Source organism: Poecile atricapillus, chromosome 1, assembly GCF_030490865.1.
Source record: "Poecile atricapillus isolate bPoeAtr1 chromosome 1, bPoeAtr1.hap1, whole genome shotgun sequence".
NCBI lineage: Eukaryota > Metazoa > Chordata > Aves > Passeriformes > Paridae > Poecile > Poecile atricapillus.
This window is the reverse complement of record NC_081249.1, coordinates 6,036,522-6,048,974: the sequence shown is the minus strand read 5'-3', so window position 1 is coordinate 6,048,974 and position 12,453 is coordinate 6,036,522. Positions and strand designations below refer to the sequence as shown.

The window sequence follows — 12,453 nt, the reverse complement described above, 5'->3', positions numbered from 1 at the left end:
GCAGTAGCTTGCAAGCCCTTACGTCAGCCGAACGCACAACAGTGAGAGCCGACAACAATTCCATTTATTCCTCAGCTTGGCTTGAGAAGCAGCCCCTGATCTGACTCACTGCTCACATCCTGCTCCAGCACTTCCTCGTTCACAGCAGAAGCTCCTTCCAGCACCACATGCAGAGGGAACACGGGGAGATTCCACAGAGGTAAGAAAGAGATCGAGTTTTCTGTCTTGAACGAGCAAGTGCTAGAATTGCAGTATTTGGGCTATGGGTTTCGCCTAAGGTCTTTTATACTTGCTTCAGATGATGTAGCCATGGGAAAAAATGAAAAAGAAACTATATGGATTTGGCTCCTGGTTTGTTTTTTCTCCTTTGTCACAAGCGACAGTTTGCCTGAGAGGAAAATCTCCAGACTCAGGGGGTTCCCAGTTGTGTAACTGCTCTCCCCTGTGCTGGCTCCCAGCTGGGGCGCGCTCACACTGCAAAACAGAAAGTGAGGCCACCACTAAAACAAAAGACATTTCCAACTAATTTTCTCACTGAATACCACTTTGCCTTTTTTTCTTTCTGCTTTTCCTTCGTCATTAAAGTGACACGCTGACAGAAATGACTGAACAGGGAGTCTCAGTTCAGTGAAATTCAGAGGATGAACACCAGGCTGAAAACAATCCAATCACACTCGCTGCCTCAGAATGTCACCTGAGCAAGAACAAAGGCTCAAGACATTCAACATCTTGGCAAAAAGGGAGCTCTAGGTAATTTCTCAGGTTCTGAATGGTTGCTGTGCACAAACTGGCAGAGAGTAACAGCAGCTGAAAAGGAAGGCGAGAGGTCCCAGGGTACTGAGCAGCACACACACAACCACAAAACCTGAGGTCCAGGCTGCAGGTAGTGAAGAAGTCAAGTGTAAGAGCAGCAAGACAAGAAAGAGGGCAAACAAATGTACAGGAAGGTTTTCCCAAACTGAGTCACTGCGGTTTCTGTTACAAGTGGTGGTGGAAATTGAAGAAAAAAAAAAAAAAGAACCAAATTCTGTTTCACAAGCAGACTTCAGACAAACTTAGTGCCTTGGTTTTGACAGATTTATATTAGATTAATTAAAAAATAAACCACAAAAACTATGCAGCAATAGCTGTATGTGCCAGTCCCTATAACAGGGCATTTAAAACAACTTTCCTATCTTAAAATCTATTTTTTTTCTTTATCACTTTATCCTTGAGAGGGGTCTGTACCCAACAAATTAATGCAGGGACAGAGGAAGGTAAGAGAGACACACCTGGGAAAAGTACAGAGCAAAAAATGTCACAAAATCTGATTTCTTACACCTCCTCACCATGAATCTGGCTCAGGCTCCTCAAGAGCCTGCTCATGCCAGATAATTTAGTCTTTTTGAAAGCTAAATAGAAATGTTTCACCATTTGACTAAAAGTGAATCCTGAGGAAGAAGTGAAATGACACAGCTATAGATTTCAGTTCTCATTAAATCAAAAAGCTTGCCATTACTTGGAGTTTATCTTGGTAACACAAGTGTAAGTAGTGCAAAGGTCAGCACTGATTTTCATTCTAGAGAAATTATTTGTCTCTTTCTGGAAAGGAAAAGGAGGTGATGAGAAATTTTTAGCTCTGAGGGCTCTTCTTGTAATATAGATCAGGTTATTGGAATATTTACCAAGATAAGCATTACAAAGAAGTCTCTGATGCACTTTCCCCATTTGGGAAAGCCCTAAAAAAAGATTGTATGGTTGTATACCACACTCAGGAGACTGATCTTTTGGTAGAACAGTCACCAGTTCTGGGCATTTTTTTCCCCAGAGAAGCCACTCAGAGGTTGGGGGGAGGTGAGGGATGGGTGAGAGAACATTTCACTTTACAAAAGAAAAAATTATATATTCTTTAAAAAGAAAAAAAGCCAATCAACACCATCACCAAACCACACACCCAGGTGCAGTCAGCTCTTTAGGGGGGTTCTTGGATTTTCCCACCTTATCATGGTAAATGGCATCTACAGTTTTCTGCTAACATAAACCAGAGACCTGTTGGAGGAGATCCAGAGTAAGTCCAAAAACAGTCAGTGCTGGAACACCTCTCCTCTGAACACAGGCTGAGAGAATTGAGGTTGTTCAGCCTGGAAAAGGCTCCATGGAGACCTCAGAGGAGCCTTTCAGGGGCTGGTAAGACAGAGACTTTTTACCAGGGCCTGTAGTGACAGGACAGAGATTTTAAACTAAAAATGGATAGATGTAGGTTGCACATAAGGAAAAGATTATTTATTGTGAGAGTGGTGAGGGAATAAAATGGGTTGCCCAGAGAAGTTGTGGATGTCCCATCCTTGGAAGCATCCAGGCCAGGCTGGATGTGTCTCTGAGCAACCTGGTCAAGTAGAAGATGCCCTTGGGGAACAAGATGATCTTTCAGGGTCACTTCCAACTCATTCTGTGCTTCTATGATGAATACTTAAGAATCCCTTGAAAGAGTTCAGCTGGTTTGTCTTTCACACCCTTCTCACTTTCCTTCTCTGAACTGTGTTACAGCCTGCTCTTCCTCAGGACACAGAGCCTACACAGCAGCTGCCTCCTATGGAAGCTGAGCATTCTTAAACAGCCACCAAAAGTGACAGCCCAGGTGCCAGGACATGTCCATGACTGAGTTTTGGTTCAACAGGTGAGAGGAATAAGGGGAGGAGAGGAAAATGCATAAAAACCATCCTCTGAGCAATGAGACACTTCTCTGCTACAGTCCAATATATGCACACACACGCTGAACGTGATCGTACTTCACTGAGTCTCTCATTGAACACTGACAATTTTCAGGGGCATTTGGGGATGTGTATACATTGTGAATGTACCTGCAGTCATATTTTTCAAAGCAGCCTGAGCCTCATATGCTTCCATTCATTGATTTCAGTTCACATTGGCTCATGTTTTTTAAACTGCACCTTGAGGCAAATCCTAACCCCAGGGCAAGGTGTGGTGCAGAGGAGCCTGTGCTAACAGGAGCTGGAGAAGTGCCACTGTCTTAGTGTAGCATTGCATAGGCATGAATTCCATGTGCTGAAGGGAGTTATTAATTGCATCACTCCAATACCCAAAGTTTCACTCTGAATTCACTTCTGTTCTATAAAAAAAGAACAGTGGTGAGTGGTGCAATCCAGTTTTTTGCTTGGTGTAGTTGAGGAATGCAACTTCATTACAGAATGGGAAGGATGGAGAAAACAGGCAAATTATTCATCTAGATTACTATGATGGGTTATAATCTATAGGGTTCTAATTTTTAAAATTATTTCTACAACTTAGTTTTACATGTATTTTCCTCTTACACCACCTTGTGCATATGCTACCATGCCATTTTCCATTCTATTTTATTCCACTTACAATATCCTTGCAAGGCTTCTGAAAAGAGCAGGCTAAATGAGATGGAAACTGCTGTTTGCTTGATATTTTTCTTGCCTCCCATCAATTTATGAATATAGTTAGTTGTGGAGTCCAAACACATTTCTCAACTAAGTGCATTTAAGTGCAACCTCCAACTCTGGCTTCTCTTCTAACATCTCAGCACTCCGTGTTCTACATTGGCATGTGCTTAAGTTCTGAATCAGAAGTTTTTTTGTAAAAGCCAAATTGCTTTCAGCTCCTTTATCAATAGTCTTGCCAGGCCAATGATTGGTGTCACCACAGAGAGAGATCAGAGCGAGAGCCAAGCAGAACCTTCCCACTGTCTCTCCAAAGGGGACTGACTTATTTTGACATCAGGAAAGGGAAGAGCATACAGAACTCCATATACTACCTCCTTGTGGTAGACCTTAAACTTGGTTGTTCTTCTTACCCAAATGCAATTATCCAGAGGATGACATTTTCTTTAAATAGCAATGATGAAGGGAAAAAAGAAGATGCCCAAAAGACTTTGAGAAATCCACAACATGAGCAGAAATGGAGACAGGAGTGTGACCATTTTCCAGCTCTACCACAGATCCAGCAAGGGCCATTCCATGGTTAATTCACTCTCACACACTCCTCACTCAGTCACCCATAGAGATGCAGCTGAAGACTCAGCCTGCAAGCTAAGTTTCCCTGGCAGCTGGCAGGACTATGGGTAGCACTGTACTTACACTTCTCTGAGATTTTTGAAAGCAAAGCATGACCCTGTATGAATCTAGAGGTCCACAGTGATAGGATCTATACAGCAGAATCTATCAGAGCTTCTATTGTCTCCTACAACAAATCAATATTCTTCTACAGAATGATTTGTTTAAGATAAGGAAGGATTTTTTTCTTGACAAGAAATTCTGCAACAACATGTGAGGATGGGACTCCCTGGGCTCCCCATGTTGTGTTGCATTTCTTGCACCTTTCTGCTGGGAAAGGGAGTAGGGGCATGAAAAAAGCTTTAGAGCTAAAAGGTTTTCCTGGAAAAGCCCCCTCTATAAGATAGCTGTGTCAAGCTACAGAATCAGGGGTCAGAATTACATTTCATTTCATCCCTAAGACACATGTAAATCCCTGTGCTGTAACACATTTTAATACACCCTCCCCTATTTCTTCCCTCACCACAGAGGAATGAAGCAGAGAAGAGTGTGTTGATTTGTACTAAAGCATTGTCATCCATCCAATAAATGTACTCCGGGGAAGCCTAATTCCATAAACATTGCTTGGGCCCACACTTGGGATCTATTAATGCCAAGGAAAGCAGCAGTGTCTTGCTGAGTACAAACTCCTTTTATAATATCAGGATAGAGCTGCACAAGTGCCTGGATGAAACCTTCAGAGCCTCAAACCCAAAAGCAAAACAACTAATTAAAGAGCCAGCAGGGTTGTATGGTAGGTCTGTCTAGGGGATCTTTGAATTTCCTCATGGGAAACTTCTGTCCTCAAATATTATCCTCCACACAGTTAATTTCACCTTTTGAGAACCTTGCTGTGGCTACAGTTTTCATGGTGGTCATGCAATGAAGCCACTTCATTATAGGTGGTTTCCAAATATTGCTTTCACTGAAGCTGAGCCACCCAATTCAGATGCAGAGTGACCTGCAGGAGCTGATCCCAGCCAGTGCAGCTTTCCTGGCTTGACATGGCTGGCAGCATGACCCTGCCTCAGACCCACCTCAGGTGTGTCCCACACCTCAGAAGGGAGAGAAGCATCTAGCTTAGGATATCCCTGGTTAAAATTCAGTTTTATTAGCTTGGTTCCTATTTTCTCTTACTCTTCTGTGTTGAGAGATGCGTGAACAAGTTTCCCACTCGGAAATAATCCTCATGTCAAGGGTTATCTCCAGGGGGTGTAAATGGAAGCTTCAGCTCCAATGCACCTTGCATTTGCAGGCCATAGGGCAGGGATTTGGGGGTGAAGCAGCTAAGTAAGAGATAGAGCTCAGGGAGGTCACACAAATCATGGCAAGGCCACCAGTGGCTCCCTACCAGCAAGGTGTGGATCAGAGACACCCCATGTCTTGCTCTGCTTAGGCCAGGGCAGGTATTTCATCTTGGGTGGCTCCAGAACAGGGACTGCAAGGCCCAGACATTTTGCCATCCTTAATAACTCTGTAGAAATAGGATTGCTTCAGTTTCTGAAACCTGTGTTCTGTTTCAGAGCTGCTCTGAAGTGTTCACTGTCCTTCAGCTGCCAATTCAATCTCTCAAATGATTGTTTGCATTACAGCTTGAGTGATTATAAAAAGGCCAACATGCAACACTCTTAGTTCAGTCTGCTAAATAAACAGTCCTAGAAGCACCGAGGTCAGCTTTGAGTTCCTCCCAGTCTGGGGCATTGAAAGATCCAAACTTAACAAGGCTCTTCAAATCCCATCTGGTAGCAGGACAGAAATGTAAGGGCTTTGAACTACAAATACAAGATCAGCATGTTAACATCTAGAGAAGATTTCTGTGAGTGCTCTGAGGAAACTAGGTCATGTCAACTTCACATACCTTGAATGCTTCCTACAAATCATTTCTAACTTGGGTTGAAGCCAGAAGCTACTACTTTGTTTAACAGCTGTCAGTTAAAACTCAGGACAAATCACACCAAATAACTGCGAGTTAACTTTCCACAAATGTGTCAGCAAGGGGAGGGATAAAAAACCAACTTGTTCCATGACATTCTCACAAATATGACAGACATTTGTGTCTGCAGAAAGGCCAGCTGTAATGTTTAATGCTATTCCATAGTGCTCTAAATATCCAAACACAATACTTTGTTTTCCTGCATTATAATTGAGGCCTTAAGATGTTTGGCAGCCACCTGTAAAATATACACAATGCCATACTTAATCAATTAGTATTATCAACCTGGTACTTTGCCATCTGAGGACACCACATCCCTTTTCCTTTGAGAGCTAGGGATGCAGTAGGTGGCCCAGAAGTCCCACCCAACACTCCTCCCCACTGCCCCAGCTGAAGTTACGAGGTGCAGTTTGGGTAAGAAGTAGGTAATTGTGACATTCCTATCAAGGATCAATCACCTCAAGCTCCCATTGAATACATCAGCTCTTTATACCAATACACAAAGATAATTTGGAGAAGGAATCCTGCCTTTCCAAATCAATGTTTCTGTGCAGTTTAGTCATTTCTGAAGGCCCAAGTATGGCCATCTCTTACCACAAATACTCAGAACTCAAGCTTTGGGCACATCGAAAAGATGAGTTTGCATGAAGAAAACCTTCTTGGTGGCAAGAGGGGATGTGAATTCAGACAGTCCAGCTGTGGGAACAGGGCTGGAAGGGAAAACATCTCTTCCCACCCATAGGAGGACCCACTCAGTTGCTACATCTGTCTAGAGTAAAAGTAGCACATTGCAATGACAAAAATCCTCCTGTTTGTTAGACATCTCCCTGGAAGTGTCTACTTCCCTAGAATCTGATGGCAAAGCAGAAAAATCAATTGTTTACTTTAGCAGCAACAGCTGTGCATTGAATACTACTGGGCTTTAGGAGAGTTTGACTGTAGTGGAAGCACACTGCTAAGTACTTTGAGACATGAAAATAAGGACATCCCTTCCATCCAAAGAAGATATCCACAGCGTACTACGAGATGCCAAAACAGCCCAGCCAGATATGGTCCTGCCTCTACCCTGCACATGGATAAATAATAAAGTATTTGGGCTATGATTTTAAACATTTTGTGCAGGAACAGAATAAAGGAAGGTAGTCTATTCTAAGGAAAGTGCAGCCAACATTCTTAACTAGAGAAACCCAGAGATAAACAATGATCTCTCACATATCTAGAAACACAGTTCCTTCAGCTGATATTTTACACATCTTGCTCTCACAGAAAACAGGGTTATTCACTGGTGTTTACATACATACATGGTATGAGAGAAAGCTCAGATCCTGTCTCTGGTTTGGGTCTATTTGTACCTTAAGAGATCACTAAAGCAGAGACTATCAGAGGAGCTTGAGAGTAACCAGCTTAAAAGTTTTCACAGCTTGGATGCTCAATGTTTAAGTCATGAGTCTAGGAAATGTGAACAGAGAAACATTTGAGAAGGCTGGCCCTGACACTACATAGCCATAACAATCTGCTCAGTTAAGGATGGCCTCATAAATGACATTGGTTCTCTAATATCCCAGAAGGTATCCAAGGATTCAGAGTTCTTAGGGGATATTAGAGATTCCCACTCACACACCCCTTTGATTTTTGACATGGCTGGAATAACCAGTGCATCTTTCTGCCATTCACGCTCCCAGGCACATCATGCACCCAACCAGCAATTAGCTGCCATATAATACACATATTTAACAGTGTTTCCAAAATCAGTGGCACAGAATCTCTGTAGTGCTCCAACCCACTTTTTCCTGGATTTCCAAAGAGCAGTTGCTATCTAGGTGATGCAAAACCTCTTCATTTGTGCACAGCTCCAGCCAAGAGCTCAGAGGGTGCCAAAGCAAATGTGCCACAGGCACTTGCTACTGTGCAGAGGAGCTTTGTGTCTGTGGCACTGCAGAGACAAACAGCTCCTGCAGCTACCCAGAGATACCAGATCACAACTGTGGAGCTGCAATCTGTTCCTGCTCTTGCAAAAGCATGTACTGGGTCATCCTAGGGAAAAAGCATCTGGTATGAGATGGCATCAGATGATATTTCACAGGATGTTAATTGGTGGAAAGGAAAGAGAACGAGTTCAAGGGAAGTAAGGATGAGTGTTGGGAGATGCCATACAAGTAGTGCTTCAGCCAGAGCACTGTCAAGGACTCTCAACAACACTGGTGAAGGTAAATGTTGCTGTTTTGGAAAGGAAAGGACTCAGTTATTTGGGGGAAGGCAAGCTCTAAAAATCCAACTGTGGGCCAGTGCAATGCTCTGCTGAATTTTCAAGCCTTATCTGGGCTGTGCATTTCACACCCTCAACTTCCACATCAGGGAAAATAGGCTGCAAAGCTAAGTTCACCTAAAACTTTCACAGGGGGATTTCCTACATTGAAAGCGTAGAACCACAAAGAGGTGAGGCTGATCTTTCGTAGCATGAAACCTTGTGGTTCTGCACAAACTGCTGCTCTTTCTTTTCAAGTCATTGCTTACCAACCTGCTTCAAACAGCACATGCATCTAAAAGAGATGCTGTTTGGCATCTCTGACACCGAGAAAGATTTAGTTTGGTGCACTCTAGACTACAAAAAAGACAAGACAGCAGTGACCCATGTGCTGCTCCCTGTTGCAGCTGCCCACATAGCCAGCAAGTTTCCTTTACAGGAGAATCTCACACAATGAGCCAGTGACTCATTGCTGAGGTACTTGGTTTGGGCCCAGGGCCATATCTAAATGGACCTCCACCATATCCCACAGGATGACCCCATGGCCCCTCAGGATGACCCCATGGCCCCTCAGGATGACCCCATGGCCCCTCAGGATGACCCCACCGTCCGCTACCAAGTGACCACCGGATGCTATTGCAACACAAAACATCTGGGCAGAGTTTATTAGCCTGATATCATCTGGCTGCTTTCAGATATTCATTCTCCAGCCTACTTTCAGCTGTGTCCTACTTTCAGATGAGAAGTATTGTGCTCTCTGATGTTAAACATACTCACTGGTGAAGACAGTTCATTACCAGAGCTCCCTTCTCACTGAACCATTTCATCTTAGAAGAGCAAACTAAAAACTATTTAAAAAGTCAGTAAGTTTTAGGACTTCTATCCCCCCCCCTCCCCCCCAGTTCTTGTAAGCTATTTACATATTGGGTTGTCATCTTTAGTTGTTAAGTTCAAGGGCTGGCTTAACATTTCCCACTCAGTAACAACTAAAAATCAGCACCAGCCAATTGCACAAGGATGCAATTAACAGTTCACAATCTGATTTCTTAAGAAAAGTAAGGTTTGTAGGATCAAGCAAAACACCTGCTTAATTTCTCCCTCTTCCCTGCCCCGCCCAACATACCTTGTAGGCCTTTGACAAATCTTGCAAAAATAAGAAAATAAAAAAAAACTCCAAAGAGATTCTCTTCTCAAGGCAAGAGAAAAGACAAAACTAAGTCCTGTAAAGTTAACTCTTGAGTCCAGGGAACTTGTGTTCGAGGGCAAAAGCATTAACTTCAGGAGACATCAGAGAACCCATGCCAGGACTAATTTGCCCTTTCTGTGCATTTCTGTGCCCTTTTCTCACAGCAGTTATGGAACAACAATTTGCCTTCCCTTGACAGCCAGTCTATCAGGGAATGCAACATCCAATGCAAAACATTTCCATCACTCAGTTCTAAATTCATCTTTTGTAAAACCATCTGTAATGCTGCTGTAGGCTGGATTTTCTATCCTCTCTGTCCTAGTTATCCCAGAGAACGGCTTGCAAGGCTGCCAGAGCTGATTTTGCATTAGGAAAGCAAAGACACAAAAAAGTTGCAATAAGAAATGTGACAGAATAAGAAATTTTGGCTTCTCTCTTGCACTGCTCATCTGCTTTCTCCTGGGGAAAGAGGCCTTTTACTGTCCACTGGGGAAAAGGGGAGAGCAGGAATGGGATGAGCTGGGTTTGGGCTTTAAGACCAGAGCTGTTGATTGTCTTCCAATTCCAGAAGTGCAACACTTGGACCAAGTACAGCTTTCATTTAAAAGATCATTCACAAAAAAGTCCTGCTGAAGTCCTACAGTCTCCAACAGGAAAGCCAAGGCACTGAACCACCACAGAAAAAGCAAAAGTAACACACAGCCCCTCCCCACCAAGAGACATGCACAGATAACAATAATGAAACAAGTTGCAGTAGGTCCCCACATATACCTAAAGGAGAGAGCAGGCAATATGAAAATTAATTTACATGCACACAGCCATGGGAAAAATAGGACAGAAAAGGGTAGGAGGAAAGATGCCACCTCTTTCTCATGTCATGGTTCTGAGCAGAGACCCATAAGTAGGAAGGAAGCACAAGTGGTCTTTCAGAGAGGCTCAAAAGAAAGGAGGAGTTCCTTACTTTGCTTCCAGACCCCAAGCTTTTTAATTTGAAAAGCAGCCAGCATCTCCCTGGCTGTGATTAGTCAGGGATAAAAAAAAATGCTATTAGTGCCATTGCACTACTAATAGAAATTTCTCTTTTGCTGGTGGGACAAGAATGAGGTCTGACCATGCTTACACAATGCTTGAGAGATGGGTGTTCCAGACAGGAAATCATTTGGCTGAACTAAATACGAACCAGACATTAAAAAGATCTGAAAGCTTTAAGAACATTGAGAAACATTCCAGAGCATGGGGCCTGCAGGAAGTGCTTATGAACCCCACTCTTCCTTCTCCTATTTACACAAGTTGATTGTTACAGACATTTTCTTCAGACAAAAAAATAGATCCACTTCAACTGTGAAGCCAAAAGTCTACAGTCCTTCAGCACCTGGGCAAAATATCCCTGTATGGCTGTTCTGCACTTTAAACAATTACTTACAGATTAGCAAAAGAAGCATGAAGTGCTTACAGAGATTAAGGGCCTGTGCTTGGGATCCTGTTCATATCTGTCTCTGACAAACAGAAGTTAATTGGACATTAATATTCCCATGGCTGTAACACAGCAGCAAAAACTGGAAGCTTTCTGCTCCAACATCAGAGCAGCTAGGTTTAAGAGACTGTGTAGGCTTCAGCTTCATAAATATTTTCAAAAAGCTGGAGATGGGAAAACAATTCCATAGGGAAGAGAGGGTCAGGTTTAAGTCCGCAATATTTAGCAAATCTCAGTCTTATTTTTAGCACTGGTTTAAGAGTCCTTGAACCACTAGGACTCCATCCCTGTACTAGTTCAAAGTATTCCATGAGTACTTCATGATTTGCAATCCAAGCTGGGCACCTTGGGCTCCTGGAGAAGGGAACAGCTTTTCCATCTCTTAATTATTTTCTCATCTGTTTTCTTCCTTGCATAAAAAAAGCTGCCACCAGAATCTGCAGAAATGTCAGAGATAATTCACCAGCACACCAGTGGTACTGGGTACATGCTATGAATTACTTGGAAAAAGCAATTCTATAAACAGCTCCTCTCGCCTCAAAAAAGTTCTCACAAGCTGCAGTTGCAGGTCTGTTTACAAGAATTGTGAGAAAACAAACCTCAAATTAAACCCAGACACCCTCACTTTCGCTTTTAGAGAGCAATGCACCTTGAGAGACCAGCTCAGGCAGAGCCCAGCTGGTTTTGGTTCAGTAGCTCTGACATCTGAACAAATTAATATCATTGACTGGCCCCAGCACTTGTTCCAAGTCTATAAAACCTTTACGATGAATAGTTGCTAATAAACATGTTCAAACAACTGCATTTTGTAGCTGAGTAGAAGAACACCAGATGTGACTCGGCTGGTTTCTCTTGCTCAGAGGAGCTGTTGTCAGGATTTGTCTTCCAGGTCTACAAACTCTCAACAAGGGACTCTGTCAGGTCAGTCCCAAGTGAACACTATTCTCCAGGGAAAAGCCAAGCAAAGTTACACCAGCCTTCATCAATCTCACCCTGAACTTCTATTTTCAGACCCACCATTCACAGCATTTCCACATCCAATGCAGGAGCTTCAACAGCATAGGCTGCTAATTAGCCTCATTTACCTTATCAATTTGTTGATGAATACTTAACCCCCTCCTATAGAACAAAAATATTTTCTGAACTTGGTCCAGCTTTCTTCCTCTTCTTACCTGGTAGGAAATATAAATCCTACTCATTCTGGCATTACAATTCAGGGATGAGACATATTGTCCTAAGAGGTCTGATAGAGGAAAAAATAAGCTGCTGTTGAGCCTTGGTGGGATTGTTATATGTATCACTAACAACTACTTCTTGTAGAAAGAGCCTCTTTTTGAGATATTATGCAAATAAAAATAGCTAAGGGAAGAGAGGAATCACAATAAGGAAAAGAAACTGGTAATCCTGAAGCTTGTTGCTAGCAAAAATAGAAAGCTGCAGGTCAGGATTTTCCCTGGTCTCACTGTATTGGGCTGGAAAGCAATTTTGGGGAATAGAAATTCTCTGGCATTAGTGTGTTACACTTCCTCCTAAATAAGGCATCAAACAAAAGCAATAAAA

The 12,453-nt window shown here is 42.8% G+C and overlaps 1 protein-coding gene across 2 annotated transcripts in view; it reads left to right on the top strand.

Moving 5' to 3' along the window:
* LOC131591489 (V-set domain containing T-cell activation inhibitor 1-like) overlaps positions 1 to 12,453 on the top strand; it is a 31,618-nt gene that overhangs the window by 211 nt on the left and 18,954 nt on the right. The window contains exons 2-3 of one of the 2 annotated variants that reach the window (XM_058862257.1): positions 76 to 199; positions 2,527 to 2,656. The gene's annotated coding sequence lies outside the window, so the exon portion shown is untranslated. Of the gene's footprint in view, positions 1 to 75; positions 200 to 702; positions 751 to 2,526; positions 2,657 to 12,453 lie in introns of those variants that run through there. The other variant, XM_058862264.1, reaches the window with a different exon arrangement.